The sequence below is a fragment of the Pungitius pungitius genome, chromosome 11 (genome assembly GCF_949316345.1).
Source record: "Pungitius pungitius chromosome 11, fPunPun2.1, whole genome shotgun sequence".
NCBI classification, from domain to species: domain Eukaryota; kingdom Metazoa; phylum Chordata; class Actinopteri; order Perciformes; family Gasterosteidae; genus Pungitius; species Pungitius pungitius.
This window is the reverse complement of record NC_084910.1, coordinates 5,894,468-5,914,672: the sequence shown is the minus strand read 5'-3', so window position 1 is coordinate 5,914,672 and position 20,205 is coordinate 5,894,468. Positions and strand designations below refer to the sequence as shown.

Sequence of the window (20,205 nt, the reverse complement as noted above, 5' to 3'; positions counted from 1 at the left end):
ATGAGTCGGGTCGCATGTATTCCCACAGCATGATGCTGCCATGCTTAGTTGTAGTTGTCCCGTGATGTATCTGCTGCGGTTTTTCTAGCCAAAAAGGGGGACATGCCTTGCTCTTTTTGTCTTGTGAGTCCAATTCGTCCCCTAAATCCACATTGGACAGTAAACACTGCAGCTTTGAGCTCAAATCATTGGAGCAGTTCCCCGAGCAATCTGCCGCACAACACAAGATATACCTTTTTTTTTTTTTAAAGGGACCTGCTGTCAGAACAATACAACCTTAACAGCATTTGTTTGGATGTCAGAACTCACTAGTTCCCTAACCCTAACCCTAACGAACAAAGTGTATTGTCATGTTTAATCTTAATTTTGAAAGACTAATGTGTTTTTTTGACCAGGCTCTCCAACGGCACCTAAATGAAGTTTTGTTTCCGGTAGAACTGAAACGCTCGCCAGCTCTCCGGCTCATGAGCTCCGTCCATCGGCGTTGTGTCTGTTCCTGCCCTGACGCGTGAGATGCCCCCTCATCAAGCCCAGTGTTTACTTCTCTTCACCACTTTACCAGTCACCGGCTTCTGTAGCACAACGTGGCAATTTATTAGCCCCCCGGGTAGCAAGCAGGCAACTCTTATTGATGAGCACTACGATATTGCTTATTAATAATGCAATTCAAGTCAGATTTAGCACTGTGACGCCTTCGGCACGGGTTCCCGGTGTAGATTTTTTTTCTTTCCACTAAGAAAATAATCTCATGCCAGTTCAGCAGATTTGGTACCGGGAACGTTGACCTTTGGGTTCTTTATTACCTGCGTCTCCAAAGCCTTCCTCCACCCTGCGAGTCACACCACACCGGAATAGGTGAGCTCAGTACGGGGCAGGCGAGGGGACCACGCCGCCTCACGCCGTGGTCAGCCATGCCCAGTTCGTGCCTGTGTTCATGCTCCAGCAGCATATGGCGGTAACATGCTGTCAGGGGGGGGGGCTTGTCTCCTGGCCCGGCCTCCCCCGGCCCCGGGACAGATGGCGGCTCGCTGGGCCTTCACCAAGAGCCACTGTGCTGCTGGAGATACCCAGGCCCCTCTCCGTCCTCTGTCCCTGGAGCGCCTCCTCGCGTTGCCAAAACGCTCCTCTGTACGCCGGTGGGCACGGATTTCGTTGGATTTACCATCCAAGCGGAATGGGAGAGGAAACCCGATACACAGAATGCACCCTGCTGTCATGGTTTGATCACTCACCTGCTCGTTTTGCTGATAACGGGAGCACCGCAGGGTTTCCTCACACCACAAAGTCCACACACACAATTACTATGAAAACGATCATTAAAAGAAACCTTCATAAGTGCATCATGTACCTTTCAGCCATTTAATTAAATTGGTGTTAAATGTGGTATGACCACAGTAAACATGTTGTTGTTTACGATCCCTGGTCGTCCTGGTAATGGGCCAATGAACCTACCGCTGTGAGGCCGTCCAACTGCATGGTTGGGTGTGTTTCAAAGGAATGATGATCACCTGGCCAGTGGTGCATCTCATGAGTTCTACAATGACCACTCTACTACTATGGGATGCAGTACAAGGTGTGTATGTACCGGGCAGAAGAAGTGCCATAGAGCTGTACTCTCTCCATCACGGGTCGGACTGCTCTGGTTGGGTAGAAGTCGCTGTAGATTTATACCCCGTGTGAACTTTGTACACATGAGTGTCCAGTGGTTCCCAAACCATTTTGGCCGATCTCGCCTTTGATGATACTGGAACATTAAAGGCCCTCCCCCCACCCCAAATGGGTCGTACCTTCTTTGTTTTTAATTAGTTGCATTCATATATAAACACTTAGTTTGATAAAAAAAGGTACATATTATATCACTTTTATATCACAGGAATACGAATGATCTAAATCTGTGCAAACATCACTGCGGGGTCGACCATAGTGCGTGTAAAGCCTTAAGGGACAGATAAGCCTCGTTATATTTTCATACTTTGCTTCTGTGCCGTTGTTGTGGTAGTCGCGTCACCTGATACAGCTGGAACAGACTATCTTCTGATTTGAGCTTTACACCAGTGTCAATCGGTTGAAACAGAGAAACCTTTTTTCTCTTTCTCTCTCTCTCTATGATAGTCCAGTCAGTCAAATCCATCCCAGTTTCCACAGGGTCTGCTCTTAAACAAACACAATTCCCAGACTCTATCTTTAGTCTACCACACACACACACACACACACACACACAATCTCAGACACACATCCATCCATTGAACTCGCTCCCATTACAGAGATAGAAAGGTGTCTTTTTACACCTGTAGCGGAACCGATCCGTTTGAGTCATGTGTGATCTCACACACACATACAAACTGTGTGTTCACCGCCCTGCTGTAAAGAGATGGAATGTTGTCTCTCCCACACTTCTTTCCCTTTTCATTACCTTCTATATTTCCCTCTTGCAGCTCTATGACTCCTTATTTCCTCTTACCTAGTGGCCTTGGATGAGTGAGCGTATCTTTGTGGTGTTTCAGTTCAGACCAAAGCGAAAAGAGAATCTTCTTTGTGTTTTTTTTTCTTCCATTTCGTATATAATCTCAACGCGTTTATTTAGAGGAGCGCATTGAAATTCAGACGGACCCCAGTCAGCTTGGTTGGCCGTCAGCGGGGCACACAGAGAGCTCCCTGCTCATTACCCTCTCTCCAGTGCTGCCCATCAGCAGTGGCACCTGGAGCAGCGTACATACATCACCGGCACACAGCGCACTCTGTCATGTGTGAAATGGGCTGTGGTTGATCCCTGCCCTGGGAGAGGAGAGAGTGTTCCAGCAGGCCAGATGAGAGCGGCTCTCTGAAGAGGAGGGGAGGACGTGTGGGGATAAATAAAAGAACAGGTGATGCAGGAGGTGATGGGAGGGTTAAAAAAGGTGGGGGTGGGGGAGGCAAGGTGAGCATTTTAAGAACAAGTTTTTTTTTTAGCAGAATAAATGAGGAATGAGAGGGAGAGATTGGAGAGAGATCAGAGAAAGGTAAAGTGGGAAAGGGAGGAGGTGAGCTTTGAGGGGAGGATTTTTTAACAAATACAGGGCAAAAAGGAAAAATGATGACATTGAGGAGAGGACCTAAGGACTTTCTCTGCTCATTCCATCAGTGATTTAAACGAGCAGCCGATCGATGGAGATTCTGCTCCTTCAGGTGTGTGTCTGTCTGCGGCCCATCTGGCCAATCGATCTACTACTGGACTCATCAGCAACATGTTCCAAACGGTTGTTCATCAAAACGTATTGCATTGAGAACATATCTTACTGTCTGTAACCAGCAAAGCAAACACTGATTGTGAATTGTTTCTCTGCAGTTAGTTAGCCGTTAGCTAATGGCTAACGTAGCTGAACACACAGCTTGAATGACTGTGTGTGTGTGTGTGTGTGTGTGTGCACAGCATGAAGCGCTACTCTGTGGACAGGGACGGCGACATTTAAATGAGAGCGTATCCATGCAGACACCCCTGGCACACATCTGCATTCTGCTGAGTGCACTGTTCTAGCTTAATTAAATACCTAACATTGGTGTTCTTTGAATCTCTGAAACACGTTTTAAACAGCTTTATGTTTTTTTTTGTAGATTATATGATGAAACTATTGATCAAAAAAGAACAAAGAGATCATTCGTGGTAAGGATAATCCTTAGTCGAAGCTCTAGATACACGGTAGACAAGCTAATGAGAGTTGCTCCAGGTGGAACATGTAGCCATTTGCAACTGCGAGACATGTCTGTTGGTTGGGCACGGAAAATACATTACTAAATACCAATACTAAAACATCCGCAATCCCATGCCGCTGTTGCTATGGGTAACAATCCAATTAGATTAGATTGAAATAAATGTATTCATTTGAGAAAGGTTGTAGTCTCCTTAGCCTTGGAAGATGTCCATCTATAAGTCACCCCAGATCTATGATAGGATTAATGAAACTTTTCTGTCTGGAGCCAAGTGCTCCCAACAAAGCTCCTCCCATTTTGCAACTTTATGCAAAAGTAAAATGACATTCACTGATCATTGAGGCTAGGAACAAAGGAGACTTACAGCTAAATATAACGGCATTGGACCCCAAAAGGGCGAGACCAGGAGTTTGGAAAAGACGAGATGAAAGCAGATCTAAGGAACAGAGGAGGTGCAAATGTGAGCAGATGAGAGGAGCCGAAGATGAGGTAGGAAACAAAAAGGATATGAATATGGAGGAGTGAAGGACGCGATTAGAGGGTACGAGGGAAGGAAGAGAGTTGGATGGAAAGGACGGACAGCTATACAGGAAGGACAGATGTTAAGGGGGGGAGAGAAAGAGAGTTGGGAGGGGGGAGCACTGCACCACTCTGCAGCAGTGGCTCTGACTGACAGCCATAGGCTCTCTGTCTGTCTGTCTGTCTGTCTGTCTGTCTGTCTGTCTGTACTGGCTGGCTGGACGCATCAGTGCCCCAACAGCTTTGCCTTCTCTCCAACTCTCCCCCGCCGTCTGCCCCCCTCCCTCCCTCCCTTCCTTCCTTCCTTCCTTCCTTCCTCCCTCCCTGTCTCAATGCAGCATTTATGTTGCTCTGGATTCCTAGACATTAGTTTTGATTTGACCATTTTAGAAATCGGGGGGGTGGGGTGGGGAGGGGGAGATGTTTTTACATGCCTTGTGGTTGTTACCCCCCTCCTCCGGACACCAGTGCACCGTTTGAATAAGAGAAGTGATCAGTGGTTGGACAACTCAAGCTGGAGAGCCGTCTCATTGTATCCTCTACAATATCACATGCAGTATTTCCAGCAGTCTGTAAAACGTGTTTTTTTTTGTTTGTTTTTTTAGAAGAGCCTGTCACAAGTAAAGTTATCGCAATCACCCCTAACGCTCGAAGAGCATAGGGGGAGAGATTGTTGACCTGGAGATAGGGCGTGGGGTAAGGGGGAGCGTCCTGGGGAACGGAGGCTTTTAGATAACTCTCTAAGATCCGGATCGCCCAGGCAAAAAGGAGCGGAGGTTGATTGAAGTGGTAACAGAGTAACACAGTAAGTCAGCTGTGCTGCAATGCAGCACGTTGTCCTCCCTCCCTCCCTCTCTGTCTCACCCTTATATCCCTGCCGTAGCACAACACTACTGCTTCACTTGTCCTTGCTTTGGGAGGGGGGGGGGGGGGGGGGGGCTCTCAGCAGGAACCACATGTGGAACCTGTTCTGGTCTTTCATGTAAAAAGGAGTGTAATGTTATAGTGTGTGTTTGTGTGTGAACCTGCGTGTACAAGGTTTAAGCTGGCTTTTGTCTTCGACTCTTTTCCTCTCGGTGTGTATCACCATGTCGTGTTAAATCAATCGACGTCCGTCTCCTGCAAAACTTAAAAAAGAGAATGATCTGAGAGACTCTAAACTACGCTGTAGTTAAGCATTAAATGCATCGGAAAGGCCGCAGGTAGCTACAGACTGGCGGTGAATGAAGTTTGATTTTATCGAATAATAATCCAACACTCCTCGCTTATATCCTGGGAAAAATTCCCTTAAGTTTCGTATGTGTTGACTGTGGCAGTCCCCGTGTTGTGTCAGTATTTCTTTCGAGCACCAGAATCCAGCGCCAATGCTGTTTTTTAAACTTGATTCATTCCCTCAGTATTTATTGTAAACATGAGTGTATGGTCTCAGTCTCTAGTTTCAAGTGTTCTTCAGTTTAAGCACGATGTTTATTTGGTAAAGAGACAAGTATAAAGAGGTTGTTAAACTCAAAGTAGTGTCTAATAATACCTCGTCAGACGTCTTTTCTGACTTTTCTGAGCTGTTATTGCATTGCCACTTCTGCTTACGATCCCATCGTGCAATATGTCAACATTTCATAGATCGGGACATTAGGGATGCACAGATCTCAGCTCCAACACCGCTCAGCTGAAACCAAGCACCAATAAGACACCCGTGTTTGTTTAATAATCGATACATGTAACTGCGTGGAAGAGACCGATCATTGTTGGATGCATGAGGAAACATTAGACTGGACTTAAACATTGTTGACCTAACATCGCACAACAAAATGTAACGGCTGAATGCGAAGATCCATATGTACTGAATTGTAAATATGCTTGTATGAATACAAATAGGATGCCATTATAAAAGTTGCTGTTGCTGTGGTTGGATATTTCTGTCTGCCAGGTGCAGAGAAGGAAAGACAAATGCACCGAGCAGTGCACTGGTGCACAATCTAGTAACGGCAATTTTGGTGCAGCGGCGTATGTGCACAGAAAAAAATCAGTTTTGAGCCCTTAATAGGGAATGTTGTCTCAATATAAATGGGTTTGGCATCATTGAAAGAACGTCCTTTCCAACCTGTAGGCTTCAAGAGTTTAGACGTTAAAGAAGTTTGAATGTGATCAAGCTGCTGCATGCTGGAGCCGATCGGTCCCCCCCACCCACCTCTATCTGCTCCTCCCCCCCCCCCCCCCCCCCGCCTCGCGCTCCCTTTTTTTTATACTTCTCATTATCTCTCGCTCCGTCTCCATCCGGTTCTCACTCTGTCACTTTGCCTGCCTCTGTCATTATTCTGCCCACATGTCTAGACTGAAGAGGAAACCTTTCCCCCGGCTTACTGGTACGATATGACGCAGCGTCTAGCCGGCGTGCGTCCGACTCTCTCTCCCGGTGCCCTTTATTCAACAAAAGTGCAGATGCATGACCAAAATGGTGTCTTTGTATACCTTTTATCAAGTGATTAAATAAGGATTTAGGTTGAGTTTTAAAAGGCTGCTGCCTGCCAATCAGAAACAGAGGATTGTCTGATTAAGCCCGGCCGGAGGTACTGTCCCCTCGCCAAGTGATCCAATGGACTTCCATGGCAATCCAGCGGCCATGTTAGTGCTGGTGAAACCAGATGGAAGGGAGCCCATGTTTCTAATTTATTCTATTTTATTTTTACAGCCGCATGAAAGCAGTCGGATTTGTGTAGAAAGTCAAACTACAGCATCGCCGGTGTAGGACGGGGAGGTTCCAGAGAGTTCCATGATGAGAAGACCATGCTTTAATCAGTAAAAATCAGGTAAATTATCTTGAATAGATATTTAAATAACTAAAATGAAAGTTATTTGGGGAAGGTTTTCACTGCACTATAGCATGGATACTAACTCCAGCACTAAATTCACAAATGTTTTATTGAATCTAAATACAATATTGTATGCTTTTGTGTTTTTTGCCAATAGCATGACAAAATAAAAGAGCTTTAAAGCGTTTGACGGGTGTTGTTGGCAGAGTTGTAACTATTTTTGTAAGCGTGATATAAATAATTAATATTCAAGACTTACCAGGATACCAGCTACTGTAACATAACATAACATGTTGTCAGCCAATAGTATATCTCATTGGCAATCGCAACTCTTTTTGTTCCTTTTTTTGCCGTGACCTGATGCATGACTGAAAGCCATGATTCTGTGACATGTTGCATCCCCACCTGAAACCAATGTCAATACCTGTATGTATTTTTAGATCAATAGATTAAGTACACGTCTATGATCAAGAGACGTGTACTTAAAGAGAGCTACACAGATACCATGGTCATGTACTCTCCACATGTTTGACACCGGACTGGTCCGACTCGCTGTATGCATGAGGACTGTCATAGACACAGCTCATACAGTGGAGCTGCAATGACATGCCAATGTGAGACAATCGACCAGTGCGACCACTCAGCAAGTGATTCATAGCCTGTGCTCCGAGGGAGCTTTTTCAGGTAACGGATTGTATTTGGTAAATGACACATCCCTGTCTTCTGACGGGAGGCCCGTATCTTCCTTCAGCATCAGCTCAAACTGTATGACCTGCTGTGTGAGACTGTGACATGAGTGGAGCAGGATGAAGGGCCAGCTGTAACGTAAAGGACCTCTGCATTCTTTTTCCAAAGCTTTCTCAATGCAATGTCATCCTCAAAAGGAAATACATGCACTGAAGTCAAGGGCAAGAAACAAATACATTTATTATTATACCGTAAATATGACAATGGTCTGTTTGTGGTAGATTATCAAAATCCAATTTACTTTGGTGTGAATCTGCTCAGTGAACTACATCTCTCGTCTCACACAACACGTTGCCTATCTTTGGCTAGCTAGCTAGCTTGATACTTGCCTATGTAACCATAGGCAAGTATTCTGTCTACTCACTTAAGTCTTATATGGCAACATTTCTAAATGGAACAAGTGCAAAAATCTTTCTTTAAGCTTTTCAATTATTGCGACCCGATTTACGGGCGCCTTGAAGCGCTCATATTTTTGTTATGAGCGCTTCAAGGCAAGTAGCAAAAGAGAGTCAAGCAAAGCAAGGGTTCCCAAACCTTTTCTGTCTATTTCCTCACAGGGGGTTTGAGGATATAGGGACACTGTCGGGGGGGTGCAACCCTCAGTTTGCAAACCACTGGTGTAAAGAGTACATAGTTACTACGTTATCACGTGATTGCGTCACCAACGTACACACCAACGTACACACCAACATACACACTAACGTACACACCAACGTACACACCAACGTACACACCAACGTACACACCAACATACACACTAACATACACACCAACCTACACACCAACGTACACACCAACGTACACACTAACGTACACACCAACGTACACACCAACATACACACTAACGTACACACCAACGTACACACCAACATACACACTAACGTACACACCAACGTACACACCAACGTACACACCAACGTACACACCAACGTACACACCAACGTACACACCAACGTACACACCAACGTACACACCAACATACACACTAACGTACACACCAACGTACACACCAACGTACACACCAACATACACACTAACGTACACACCAACGTACACACCAACGTACACACCAACGTACACACCAACGTACACACCAACGTACACACCAACGTACACACCAACGTACACACCAACATACACACTAACGTACACACCAACGTACACACCAACGTACACACCAACGTACACACCAACGTACACACCAACGTACACACCAAAGTACACTCCAACGTACACACTAACGTACACACTTATGGAAGTAAATCTGTGCCATCGGGGGTTGAAATAAAAAGGTGATTGAATTTCTAGCACTGAATATTTATGCATTGAAATTATGTACCTGAATGTTTTTCAACATTAAAACACCGCAAAAAAATTCAACCTAAAAAAAACTGTTGAAATATTCAGCCGCAACAGAAATGGAGGTTACAATATTCAACCCAAAAAATGTCAACCTTGAGACACCAACATCCGGGACACTAAGGAAGAGCAATCGATTCTAGATTCAAGATCAGGAGCGTGCGTCGAGCTAAAGGAGCGAGCACCCAAAACACCTTCGGCTTCGGATTGTAGCCATGTCCAATAATAACGGGGCCAGCACCAGAGGTCGCCACATAACTACAAAGTGCTTGACGATCTATAGCTCAATGAATTCGTTTTGAAAATCAAGAAAGACATTTTCTCATATACATGGTGTAGGACGTGACTACAAGTGAAACTAATTACTAGTATTACTATTAGTATATTTGTTATTTTGACTCCGTCGAATTATGCATCAAATTATCCAAGGATGAACTTCTTAGATTTGAGCACAGCTGTGCTGTGTCCCTCCATCAGGAAATCACTCAGCAAGGTCATTTTTACACATCTTCCACAGTATTTACCTGTGAACGGGGATGCTAATGCTAGGCCAGATAAGGGTCCTGCACAGGCAGAGACCATGATTTACCTAACAAATACCATTCTGTATGTTGATCTAGTTTGTATCTATTTAGCGCTTTTTCTGTCATGTTATCATCAGTCTAATGTTATCATGTTGTAATGGTCCCTTCTCATATCCGGTGTTCAGGGCCATCGGCCCCTCCAGCGATGCAGACAGGACCGTGTGTGTCCACGCTGTGCGGTTTTCACTGTGGTCTACACACTCCGACAGGACGCTGATGAGAAACCTAACCTTCACTGCATTACGTGGTATGTGTGTGTGTGTGTGTGTGTTGTCGGTGTGTCTCTGGCAGGATGACAGCACAGGGTGTTATAGTACTTACTTGTCAGCTATAGGGTGAGGGGGGAGTGGACTTATAATAAGTCTGCACAGAGGGAGGATGACAGTGTGTGTGTGTGTGTTTGTCAGCACGTTCGTTCTCTCCTTATCATACAGACATATAGCTGGTGTGATGACAGGCCACTTGATGAATGTATTATGAGCCTGCTACGCGACGCACATTTAGAATTTTCTTCAACTATTAACTATTAAATTGCCCCATTCTATTCTATTGCCTATTTTTGTTACTCTGACAAATAACTCTGCCACTAAGTTAAAACAAGATATTGCTGCTTCACACCCTTTGACAAGACAAGCAGGGCTTTCTATTTTAAACCAATACATAAGCAGCCAAATACAATACTGCCAAAAGCATGGGTTCAATTTAAGCAGTTGTTATCGACTAATAGTGCTTATTAAGTCTACTGAAAGTTAAAATGATGTTTAAAAGACCATCATGTGCCAGAATCTTAAAATTGTCATTGTTGAATAAACACAAAATAATGGTGGTATTCATTTTCAATTTGATTTTTTCCATTTCCATATTTTTAATAGTCACAGGAAGAAAAAAAGCAGGGATCTGCTCAGCTTGTGGAGTTTGTGGACTGGGACTCTTCATTAAGGTGAAGAAGCAGTGCTACCAGGGTTAGCACAGCTAGCAGTGTTAGCTGGGTTTTAGCTAGCTTAGCTTCCGTTTGTTTCAGCGAGTGGCCACGTAGAAAGACTAACAAACTCTATCCAGAGCTGCACACCTGGCTCCACTCCTTCTCAGTCACAGGGACGTTTTGAAGATAAATCCATATCGTCCCCTCCTGTGCACAACCAGATTACAGGCCACCGCATTTTCCCAAATACCAAATCCGCTGCGGCTGCACAAAACAACGCTAGTTCATTTTCACAGCTACGCTGATAAGATTTCCTTTAACTTGATAAGCCTGATCGACCTGTCGGCAAATGTATTCGTATTGCGAGGCTGATAATTCACGCGCACTCAAGGGTGTGTTTGTGTGCGTGCACGTGTGCGACGTATTCTTTTGGGTTGATAAATGAAACTAATTCATCTTTTGGTGTGTTGCTGCATTCAGGGCATTTTTCCAGAGAAGACTTTTGATTCTTTTGGCTGCTGATCAGCCGGGGCTTTTGTATTACAGTGGAAGACCAAACCGTATGAACCTAAAACCAGACGTCGTATAACGCTTTTGTAATTTTGTGTCTACATTTTGTGTGAACACAAGGATGGTAATATGTAGGAAAAGATAATCTAATCTTTAACTTACTACAACATTAGAATGTAATTATTAAAAGTAAAAAGCTCAACATTTTGTAACAGCTGAAACTTGAGCACTCAACAACTGAAAGGTTGAAACCGAACCCTTCTTCTTTTCTCAATCAGCACTTATCACACTTAATTATTACAGGAGCAGATGCTGTCAATCCTGGAGGGTTAGAATAAACACACACTCCATCTTTTTATACACATCATCATTCCGATCAATTGTTTTACCTTGTAGCTACGTCTCCCAGGTCCTTAAACAAAGAGTAATGACAGATGTAACAGAAATCTGTGCACTTCACTGAGTGAGCGTATGAAGTATCTTTGTTGAGCAGCAGATGAGAGAAAACATAATATATTCAGACACATCTCAATATGCAATGATCTGGTTCTGGTTCTTTTCATGTTGTTTGAGGTAGAAAAAACCTAAAAGAGCAAACCACCTGTTTTCTGCAGATTTAAGATACCAGAAGTGATAAATTGTGAATTGTTTTAACAACAAAGGTATTATGAATAATAAATTAGATGGTCCCTTCTCTATCTTGTGGTTTGGCATGCATGCAAAGGCGGATTAATTACACAGTTTGACATTAACACTATCACAGTGTGAAATAAAATGTACTTACTATCACTATCTCCAAATGTTCAGTAAATGATGAGCAAAGGACATTAGCAACCCTTCTAATTGCAGATGAAGAAGGTCCTTTTCTTTTGCTTTATGAGATGATCAGGCTTTGTTCAAAATTGTCTTCATAGTTGTGTTTTTTTATGAATATAAATTCATTATATGAATTACAGGTGTACTGTCTGCAAATGAGTTGAAATGATTACTGATTTAATAATCAAGCAATATACTGGAAAATATATGGAAGTGAAGAATGAAAAAAACTGAGTCAAAATTATATTTAACCCAAAAATACTTTTTATCCATTTATTTTTATTTTTTAAATATTGTTTGATTTTTCAATGTTCAAGACCAAAACTTAAACTTTCAGATTCACAATTTATTTCCAAATGACCAACATTTTTGGCCAGGATTTGGCTCCATACAATGTATGGCTCCTTATTTTTCTTTTGACCTGATCCGATTTGTGATCTGCTCCTGAACTGTGACCCGCCGTACGTTCCGAACCCTGTTTAATGATCCGCTGCACCACTAGCATTAGCCGTTGCTGAAGCAGAATGAGTAGAGCTGGTTTGTCTTGCAAAACTAAGCCAGAGCTGTTCTTTGGGTTTGTTGCTTATTCAGAAATAGTCGTAACAACGCTGGACTAACATGGAGACCGTTGTAATCATTATTCCTCCTAAAATTTTGGTCTGTTGACATTGATGTCATTGTGAGTACGTTAGCGGCTATGGGGCGCCGTTTGTAAAATGTCGCACGTTCTAAAATCCTGTGCAGTTTTGGTACATTTAGCATTATCATAAGAAAATATATAACTATATAACAAGACTTGCTGTCTTGGCTTGCTGCATGAATTACCGTAAATATTGTAACGTTCAGTTGTCATGTCCAACATGTCGACTGAACATTTAACATTTACATTTAACATTTAACATTTAACATTTACATTTAGATAAAATATTTATATTATTTAACAACTTTGTGTCAAACATTATCCTTGGAAAAGTGATTGCTTGTATTTACATGAATTTCTATCTAAATGTTTGAAAAAGCGACACATGAATATTGTCGTGCTTTTTTTTCATATGATAATACTAAATGTACCAAAATTATGCAGGATTTTAGAACGTGCAACATTTTACAAACAGCGTCCCATAAGCGTCCTTACGTCTTAACACAGCCTCAGAGCGCTGTACACAACACAGGATAGGCTTCTCTTTTGATCAAACCACATGTTTTTGCAGGCGGCTTCACTTCATGTAAAGCCCCCTGCTTCGTTGAGGTCTCCTTTTATGACAGTAGTACATTCAAGCTAAATAACAAACAGAAATTAATGTACATATTTTTCCAATTGTATTTGAATTAGCCTTTTTATCCCGCTAATTTTCCGTCCATCTTTCTTTGTTTTTTAAAATAATTTTACTTAAATATGAATAATATTTCTTACTACTTTCAATTCAATTCATTTTAGTTTGTATAGCCCAAAATCGCAAATTACGAATTAGCCTCAGAGGGCTTTACACTCTGTACACATGGGACATCCTCTGTCCCCAAAAGCCTCACATCGGCACAGGAAAAACTCCCCCAAAAATGAAAAAACCTTCCATGGAGACAAAAAGGGTAGAAACCTTAGGGAGAACGTCAGAGGAGGGATCCCTCTCCCGGGATGGACACACTGCAATGGATGTCATGTGTACAGAACCAACAATGTAAAAGATGTACAATACATTCAATTCCTCTAACAGAAATGATACAAGTAATTGCGAGTAGTGAGCCAGGTGTACAGCAGGGACAACCACCATCAGATAGAACCACCATCATCAGAAGAAGGGAAAGCACAGACTTTAGGAAAGGGTAATGTTGGTTTATGATGACAGTAATATGAATCATATTTAAAATAATAATAATGATAATAATAATATATAATACTACCCAACCTTGGCCAGTATTTTTCTTTAAATGTGAAACTTATCCACAGATAGATTATCAGACAAATGAAAATACTGTATATTACATATTTGAACGCTAATGCACTTGGTTTCTTACATTTCTTTACATTAATGCCTAACAAAGGTTTCTTTTCATATAAAGAGCACACATGACCAACAATGCTCATGCTCACTGGTTAGTGTGCCAATAACTTGGTTGCTCTTCCATTACGTATTCCTTCTTTCAAGAGCTGCCTTGAAACACCAACGCATATGTACCACTTCAAAAAACCTACAGAATTATGCTACATAAGGTCAGACAGAAGACACTGTAAACAAGAAATACCCAACATACGGGCCAAGGGATGGAGATTAAAGAATAACTTAGATCAAATTGGAAAACAGTCTTTGTTATTTTATATATCGCCTATTTCCCCGAAACCGCCACTTAGATGCACACACACACACACACACACACACAAAAAAACTCTTGCCCCTGTTGTCTGCTGATGAGTTGACAGGAGTCTCTATCAGTCTGTAATCAAACCCTCAGAATTGTTCCTATTCTCACACACAAACACTATCATTCCATCTAACATAACTGCAAAATATATCGCACAATGGGTTTATTGTGGGATTGGGACAGTGTTGTCAGGTGTGAATGGTACACAAAACAGGATCCCACACTTTTTTTTTTAACCAGTTGTAAACTTCAACAGCAAGAATTTCCGGGTATCAGACGTGAGCTTACTTGACACACTCACCTGCCCCACAATGCATTGCGTTTAGGTACTTGAAACCAGGTGGCAATTTTCCATTCTGCTGCTAAAAGGGAGGCAGAAATTGTCAAATTTGAATTCTCTAATGCTAAGGAAAGGAGACTCAATGCTTCACTACTTAGCTCCTTTAGCTTAGGAATCACTGGACCATCCTTTACGAAAGGAAGGTTCAGAAATTCTCACAATTTCTTGCGATATTTAAATAGTGAAAAATTCTTTGTCCGGTCACGAGAAATAACGATCATGATCGAGAAACGCAGATAACGTAAGTCACCGTTGGCTTAAGTCATTTATACTGTTAATAAAGTAATACTTTGAACCTGGTTGTTTTATGTTGTCCGCATGGCCATAACAACACATGTCATCTAAGATGCTTCTTTGTAGTCCATCGTCAGGGAAATTGTAGCTTACTAACATGCGTTTCTCGTTGCATCAGAACTACGGAGCTTAGAGGAAGTGAGGTTGAATTTCCCTAAATCCTCATGAATTCTCCTAACCATCTTACCATGACCCCATGACCTTTTCCACCGAGCTCATTGAATAGTGTTTATGAATATTGTGTAACGGGGCGGAAACTTTACAGAATCAGGTTTAAGACCTTTTCAGACCGGTAGGTCTTTCTTTCTTTCCAAAACACAACATCACGCTTCTTTCCGGCCTGCAAAAGAAGAAGAAAGCTTTTTAGAAGGAGGAAGGAATGAAGGTGCCACACATGGAGAGAAGTCTCATTAGATATAGCGCAGGTGGAAAAGAGAACGAAGCCATAGAGAGGAGGAGGTGTGTTGGTGTTGGCGTCCAACAGATGGGTGGTGTTATTAGCTCCCCTCGCTGCTGTCTGCACCAACACAGACGCCACTTAAAAAACACTTGGTGGCCTCCTGGCCACGCACAGCCTGTTTGCTGGCTGCCCATGGAGCCATGTTTCAAAGAAATCATTAGGGAATAATAAGTCTGCCATTTGATTAGATGAATGAAAATAGTTCTGTATATAAGATTTTTAATGAATTGATTACACATTGTTTGTTATCCATCAACTTTCTATCAATAATATAAAGCACATTCAGAATGCTGATCATCAAATCCAATGAACACTTAATTGAGCTACACTGATATTTCTTTGTCCTTAAACACTCTTTATTGTTCACCTAATGTGTATCAATTAATTATTAAATCATTTCCATTGTTTCATATCTAAAATACTGCCAGATAGATCAACCAGTGAATTTTGGTCACATTTGTGGGTCACAAAGGAGTGCTATGTCTTCTCTTGTACTGAGTAGCTTGGATGACCGTGATATTATGAGCCAACTACAAATGGTTACGTCGGCTGATGGGCATCATTTCTCCTTTTTTGGAGGCCTTTTACAACAATTTGACAAACATAGACAGTAAATGTGATGTCTTGTCTGACTTGTAACTTCGAGTTTGGTGCGCTGTAGGCGGGCTTTGCACCTTCTGTTCTCAGTATTATCCCACCTGGTTCTTTCAATTTAAAAATCAGCTTGTTTGGGATTTCTGGTGGACACACTGTTGGATGACACTATCTCTAAATGACCTGCATTTCTTGTTTATCACATTACATGTCATTTAGCTGACGCTTTTATCCAAAGCGACTTGCCTTGCATTATAACACATGTGTTACATTTTGCCTGGGGGGCAATTAGGGGTTAGGTGTCTTGCTCAGGGACACTTTGACACGGCACATGGAGCGGCCGGGATTCTAACCACCGACCTTGCGTCTCCCAGCGCATCACACTACTCCATCGCTCTATTATTGGTGACTCCCACCGGAGGCGCGCTGGTTAATAACCTGCCACTGACTGTGTATTTTGCTTCCTGCGCTGAGCACCACCGATTTGTGATCGGTTTAAAGAGAAACAAACAAGCTGTGGGCCGTTTTGTCCCCCCTGTAGCAGAGGGCTAATGGGTGCAGCCGGACCGCTCTTAAGTGCTGACACAGAGATGAGTTTGGCAACGCAAGCCTCTTCGTTGGCTGACACACACTCATACCGATATGTCTGCCGTGAGCCGCTATTGGCTGAAAGCACGAGGTCTTTTGGATCGTTTTTCTTATAAATCTATGATTTTCACAATCTCACAATGTGTGACTTTTCTAATGAATGTGATACAACACAGTGGGCACTTGGGGTGTTGTCCCTTTAAGCATTAACAATCGTTCCCCTTCGCGGAGATTAAATCAACCCTATAGATTATTCTTTTCAAGAGGTTCGCGTTGAGGATTTATTCTGGACGAGTCAATGTCGTTGGAGCAGACATGATCAGTGGTTTGGCTTGTTTTTTAACGTTCTCTCACATTCTTGTGGGGTCCTATTTAGGCTCATCTGGGACATGCTGTGAAATAGGCCATTCATCAGCTCTTCTCATGTGGGTAAACACACAAAGACTTGAAACTGTGTGTTCAGCTCTCATAAAAGCACAGAAATGAAATAATTCCTCAATCGCCAACCAGCGTCGTTGATCTTCAGCTTCATTCTCCGGAATGCCCAATCCCCTTCCGGCGGCGTCTCCCCGTCCTCCTCGTGTCAGAGCTCACCCGGGACAGTGTGCATGTCAACAACCATGTCTTCCAGACAATCGCCGCTCTGTAGAGAGGGGAAAAGAACTGACACATGGCATAGTAGAATTCAGGATCATATCAGTACATAGAGGGCTTTCAGAAGGAATCCTTTTTTTCTTGTTGTGAGATTATTTGTTCAATGAATCCCAGCTCCAATTGAAAAACTAATTTCTATTGGAGATTTGAAGGGATAACAATACTCCAGAGATGGCGTGGCATAGCATGCAGATGAGATATGAAAAAAATGATGAATCACATCCACTGGGAAATTGCGCCGCATAAAAACGCTAAATGATAATTGGGAATCAACAGATGTGCAGTTGATAGGCACATGCGGAGACAGTACAATGAAGAGACAAATGTTAAAATATGGATCACAAGGGTGGTGTGGTGGTTAGCACTATCGCCTCACAGCAAGAAGGTCCTGACTTGGAAAACCACCGAGCAGCTTTTCTGTGTGGAGTTTGCATGTTCCACAGAGCGAGCCTGTATATCAGTACGGCTCTTAGTCACCTTTGGTCTCTTGGCCGACGCCGTTGCGGTTTCTCTAAGTGGAATACGAGAGTGGGGACAACCCAATGCTGATTTTTTTGGCCACCTATTTTTTACAATTAACCTCAATGAAGTGTCGACACATGTGAAAGAGTTAAAGATGAAAGCATGACAACTCTCAGCTGCAGAAGCGACCCGTCAATCACAAGGCAGCCTGCTCTTTGGTCTGAGACTCTAAATGGACCACCCTTTACGTAATAAACATCATGCTGTTTTAAACAACAACTGAGGGAGTAAATCGAGAGATTAGTAGAGTCATTTTTTCTCTTTTTGAAACCCAAAGAGTCTGGATTATAACAGTCGCCATCGTTTTAACTATCTGTCTATTTACTTTCTGTTCAAACCTCTTAAAGGATCAGACAAAGGACAGCACCATCTGTTTTGTACGGCGCGACATTAGAAGCAGAACAGCTCCTCAATTCTTTTCTTTGTACTGTTTTAAGGGCACACACACAAACACACAGAGCTCGTTGGCTCTGTTTCCCTGATCAGCCTGCCTGAATCCTCTGATAACGCCGGGGCGGTGGAAACCTGGAGCAGCTTCCAAACACGCGATTGCTGTACGCAGGCCCGTCTCGGCGCTGCCAGCCTTTCATGACCACATTGATTTGCGAAGGCGTCTCTCTGGCTCCCCGGCCCTATCAGATCTACACTTGAACCTGTCGAAGGCGTACACGACTCGGGGAGAAGGCATCTAAACGTCTGATAGCAAGCCTTCTCCCCTCCTGGTTATCTTTCATGAATATGATGCATTTCTGCCTTTCGGGGGCGGGGGGGGGGAGAACAGATCGGCTGATCTGCCGAGACGCCAGACATCTCTGAAGCATTCCTCCCCCCTTAATTGTTTTTCTTTTTTTTTTAGATGTGATCTATTCAGTCCAGGGGCCACCTTGACAGAGCCGAGGGTTGAAGCGCTCTCTACGGAAGCGGGGGAAGGCGTCCGGCCGTCTTTGGCTGCAGAGGTGAGGCACGTCCGCTCCCGAAGGTCGCTGTGACAATGAACTCAGACAGAAAAAGCATTTCATGATGTAGATCGGTGAAGATCAAGCCATGACCACTTGTGTTTAAAATCTCTTCAAGGATTCAAGGGTTATGTATTATGTCAAGGAACACAGGGATGCAAAACTAAATGAAAATGATTACAACACATGACAAACGGAACAAACCAAGTGCAGCTTGCCTCAGGACCTAGCTTGGTTAGCGTAGCTTCCATCTGAGCTCTTCTCCCTCTTCCCCTCGGGGGGCCTTTGGTTCAGCATGTCAGCCAGGTGGTCAGCACTGGGAGTTGAATATCCCTGCAGCTTTGCAGATGTTCACTGTACTCTCTTATATGCCATAATTGTCTGGTAATAAACATGACAAAAGCCACCCAAGACACACAAACTGACTATCTGCTCACAAAGTCTAAGTGAAACACACAGGGCCCTTTAACTAGATTCAATTGACGTTTTCCAATCAGAGATGAAACATCAAGGGGGATAGAAAAGGGATGGGAGGTAAAGAAGAGGACAACAGGGGGTCAAAAGTCAGTCAGCGTGGTTTGAATCAAAGCAGGAGGTGATAGTTCTTCAAAGGATTAAAGCATGACGAGGCTCTGGGAGAAAGAGAGCACAAAGAGGGGAGAGGTAGCAATTTGCCAAAGGGCGGGGGAAGTGAGAAAAAAAACGAAGCGCCAGAAACAACTAATGCTGCATATCGAATCTCAGCCCCTCAGCAGTGCAGAAATACCTTTAAATAAGCACAGACGTGTGAAAATAGGGAAGAGGAGCAGATTCCGGTTCACATTCATCTTTATACTCACATCTCCCTTACTCGCCAAATCAAAGATTGAGACGGGTAATAAGTTTCCCTCCTTGATATTCTTGTAGGTCCTCGGTTGGACATGCAGGAAATAGAGATGCACGATTCACCTTTTACCTTGTTTTAATTCTTGACCTAAGTTTTTGCGCACTACAACCACTCAATGACAACAAGGAGCCATAGTTTATGTTCTTTACTTGTCCAGGAAAAGAAATCAATGCCAATGTAGCCGAACTTTAATTGTCGGGATAAAAGCAGTCGTTGGCGGATGTATTTCATCAGCCCTGTAATGTTTTAAAACCATATGTGAATATGTGTCTTCAAGGAAAAACTGTGGTCCTTGCGTCCCCAGTAGAACTGGATCCACCCTGTAGCTGTGCGTCCTCACCTTGACAGGAAATACGTGCCATACTGTGGGAAAGCAGTAGGACGGATTGTCTTTTTACAAGAAAAATGCCTACAAACTGCCACAAAAAAAAGCAGAGAGCAAAGGGCACGCCAGCGGGGGGCGAAGGAGAATAAGAGGTGATCAGGATCCCCTCAGATGGTCACCGCCTAGCGCCAGATCTCCGATCGCTAACGCAGTCATGAATGTTTAATCCAGCTCTCGGGGTTAATTGAATTCACTCCAAGAGGCCGGGGGTTTC

The 20,205-nt window shown here is 43.2% G+C and overlaps 1 protein-coding gene across 2 annotated transcripts in view; it reads left to right on the top strand.

Annotated features, from left to right (window-relative positions):
* ldlrad4b (low density lipoprotein receptor class A domain containing 4b) overlaps positions 1-20,205 on the top strand; it is a 142,143-nt gene that overhangs the window by 14,918 nt on the left and 107,020 nt on the right. For both annotated transcript variants that reach the window (XM_037453077.2, XM_037453076.2), the window contains exons 2-3: positions 6,896-7,013; positions 18,621-18,720. The gene's annotated coding sequence lies outside the window, so the exon portion shown is untranslated. The remainder of the gene's footprint in view (positions 1-6,895; positions 7,014-18,620; positions 18,721-20,205) is intronic.